The sequence below is a fragment of the Orbicella faveolata genome, unplaced genomic scaffold (assembly GCF_042242905.1).
Source record: "Orbicella faveolata isolate gen_17 unplaced genomic scaffold, um_ofav_v1 contig_24, whole genome shotgun sequence".
Lineage (NCBI taxonomy): Eukaryota > Metazoa > Cnidaria > Anthozoa > Scleractinia > Merulinidae > Orbicella > Orbicella faveolata.
The window spans coordinates 27,248,740-27,252,850 of NW_028301552.1; positions in this window are offsets into that span (position 1 = coordinate 27,248,740).

Consider the following 4,111-nt stretch of genomic DNA (forward strand, 5'->3'; position numbering starts at 1 on the left):
GTTGTTCATGACAAATTTACCAAGTAGATAGATAGATTACTAGTTTAATTCTTATAATTATCGTGCATAGTCAGCAAGTGCGGCAAAAAGAAGTTGAAACCTGGAAAGAGTTGCTTGCTGTTATCCTTTATTAACTGAAAAAAAGTGAACCCTGTCAATCACTACGGATCTGTAGATCACTGTGGGAAGTAGGGTTGGCGCAGTGGTAAGAGCGTTCGCCTTCCACCAATGTGGCCCGATGTGCGAATCCTGAACCCGGCAACATAAGTGGGTTGAGTTTGTCGTTGGTTCTCGCCTTGCTCCGAGGGATTTGCTCCGGGTTCTCCGGTTTTCCTTCCTCCACAAAAAAAACAACTCTTCTAAATTCCAATTCGATCTGGAAACAGTGGACGAAGAGCGTCTATTCCTATTATTTGTTTATTTATTTATTTATTTATTTATTTATTTATTTATTTATTTATTTATTTATTGTATTCATTGACCTTCTTGACATGCCTTGAATTTGTTTCGTGTAAAAAATAATCCAAGCTGTGAACACGATACTGTTGCTACAAGGGAAAAGACTTTCTAAAACTTTCGAAATTAATGATAAGTGAATTAATACTCGGGCTTTTACAGCGCAGTTTCAGTGTTTTCAAGAGAAGGAAGATTAGACAGTAGTCATACTGAACAAACATCGATTAATATTGAAGTTATTATTAAACTAAAAAGTAGGAGAACGAATAGGTCGTTACGAAATCATATCAGTTAAATTTAATCAGAAATCTTTACACTTGCATTTACTTTTTGCTCTTTTTGACAATGATACATGAAGGGCAACCTGGGCAAAGAAATCAAGCAAAGACAAAACTACGGAATTAACAAATAGAGACCGAACGACCTTCCATAAAATAGTGAGGCCGCCGCCGTTCGCATTCTGGATAGCGTCGCTTCTGTTGTTCTTCTTGTTGAGGAACCTCCACGTGGTTATCGTCGTCATCATCGAATTCGCTTTACTGATCTTGTTGTTCTGAAGGAATCAGGCCATCATAGGGATTGAAATTGGAGATGTGGCGAATGGGTATCACTCCTCCCTCCTCTGCAGAGACTTGGGTTCCCTTTATGGAAATCTCGCGATACGGGGCTGGGTTTAAGCGAATGGAGAACTTGTTACGCTTTTTTCGTTTCATTTACACCATCCGGCCAACTACAAGAGTGGGTGTTTGTGAGCGACATGTGCGATTAGCATACTCTTTATTCTTAGAATTCCTGGGTTGATCTAAATAGGCAGCTTTATTTCACGAGTTGAAGTTTTGACTTCCATATCAACATCACTGAATTCGCGGCTTTTTGCTAGGTGACGTAAACGGATGTGAAAGTGACCCAGAGTCTCGTCGTCTCGTTGTTTGCCTTGTCTAAACAGTTATGTTTCGAACATTATATAGTTTTTGGGCGAAAACGGCGTAGTCAGTTTGTTAACGGCGAGGTGTAAAATTCTTTGTATACCCTTGTGCCAGGTAGCGTGTCGAAAGCTTACAAAAATTGAAAGATGAAAATCTGGAGACTTGGGCTCGTGTATCAAACAAGACAATTGGAGTAAGAGAGCTCGATGGGGTGTGGGGTCTTCCATATTCATAGCTACGTTAAGAAGGCGAAGCTGTTTTATTCAGTCGTACCATCCATCGCTGGCTGAGCGAGGAGACACCTGTATGCGGATCAAAACGAGAGATTGCAACAAAATTGATGCCTGTAGCCATCCTCGTCGTCATGTTGTATCTTTAAAATTTTACTATAAGCTGATGTATCTTGTTTTTAATTCAACAGATATTTTCAAACGATTTTTACGTAAGTCCCTTCTCGAAGAGTGTCTATGGATGCCCCCTAGACCCATCTTCAAAATAAATTAAAAATAACAAAATTAAAATGTTTAGAGAAAGCTACATCAACCGTAACTGGTTTTCATGGGGGTCATCTTGCCAGATCAAGTGGGTCGAAAGGCAAAACAACATGGGTAAAATGTAGAGGCGATAGTCCACAGAATCAGCAAACACCAACACCGGAATCACCAAACCTGGAGCTACACCGGGTTGTCTCCTGATAAGAAGATAGAGAAAGTGCACGGGTTCTTAGAATCGTTCAAAATCCCTTGACAAAGCTCGTAGTTGAAACCACAACTTCACCAGCGAATCATCACCATTCTTGAGAAGGTTTCGTTGAAGCTCATAATCAGCTCTGCATTCGGGATGACCATGGAAACCATATCGAAACGAGTTGAAGCTGATACGCTCTCCCAAGAGAGACAAACCGCGACTTGTCAGAGCAAGTCAGCCATTCGCAAGTCAGAAAACATTTGACAACGACTTCGCTATCTTTCATATGTATAAGACTTGCCTAGTACTGAATTACCCAGAATTTTTACACCTTTGCATGTTTGAACTCAGCAAACTCTCGTGAATGACCTTTACAGCAAGATAAAGGCCCAACACTTCCCCAAGGAACAGTCGCTTCACAAAATGCCCCATAACGTTTTGTTTTATAGAACCTAAAATGTGCGACAACACGATCCCAAATGGGTTCTTTACCTACATAGATAGTTACATATATTCTTGTTATGTCGAAGGAAAAATAAGTGGCAGTACACTTGCTTATCGTTTTGTTGGATGCTACCAAACTTACGCACATTCGCTTTAATAGAAGTGCACCGACTACGATAAATAAATGGACAAACAAGAAAGTAGGTTGCAGTCGAACATAATTCTTGTCACAGCCTCTGTGAACATGTGTCATTTTCTTGCATTACTTGATGAGCCGAAATATCCATGTCTAAAACAGAATAAAAACAATTCAATACTTTATTTAACGTGGAACATACGCTTAGTTATATGGTTTAGTTAAAACAACTCTGCACCAGCTTCTTTACAGATATGTCACGAAATATTAGAAAAATGAACAAGTAATAGAAAAATATTTAAACTTATTTACAGTTTAAAATAAAGGTATCACACAAATAAAATCAAAAAATCTCTCCTAACAATGCATTTCTTATATACTGCTTATAAATGTTTAACAGAATGCTAAGTAAAAATTCTCTTCGGAGGTCTTTTGAAAAAATAAAACGTAGAATGTTAAAGAATGTTACTGAAATGACCTTTTTTCAGTGTAATTTCTTATTCTTAACGAGAACGTCTTCAATCGGAAAAAACATTGCCTAAGGATGAACGTCCACACTTATATACTTCCTTCATGTCTCTTTGCTTTTGCTGAATATCGGCTTCAAACTAATAACCTCGCAAACTGATACAAGTTAAGTAGGTCATGTCAAGAGATTCAAACGAGTTTCTTATCGACACTTTATGCAGTCCTATGCAAGCACGGCTATTGCTCTGATATCTGTTTTCGATAAAGAAACCGAATTGAAACAGCTTGCTTTCAAGATTTACACAAAGGTTTTGTAATTTTAAAACAGGGATATCAACTCACTGAAAGTGTCATTTTCTTGCGGTATTTTCTAAGACACGAAGAAGAGTGTCAGTAAACATGATCCTGAACGTCAGCCTATCAGATTATTCCGTACTGCTAAAGTTTGAACTAATCGAGTTTAAAACAAACAGATGGTGGTTATAAGCAAATGTTACCTGATTTTCAGTCATTTCCAAGGGTAAGAGTTTCATAGGTAAGTGTCCCTTTATGATTGTTTTACGCGCTGAATATCGGACAATGTTTTCCACTGTAGTAGAGTACTTATAAGGTAGTGGCAAAATTATGTCGCACGTTACGAATCTGATGGCATTTGTTTATTCATTTATGTGATGGGTAACGAACAAGATAAATTGATGGACTGAAAGACGTCTTATTGCAACATTAATTTTGAACATTAAGAACTAAGCAAGAAAATCAGGCTTGACCCAAAATATACAAATTTTTGAAAGATGGATGCGCACAAAAATATTGACATGGGAGGGGTGTCCTAGAGCCATTACAACTCCAGTCCAGTATCTTGAAAATTCTTGTGGAATATTGGGTTAAGTGTGGTAGTGTCTAAGTAGAAGGGTTCTTTAACTACATGATATCAGAGGTGTAGCTCGGGAAACCCTACATATTATTTGGGATAACGCTTAACAAAGATATAGTA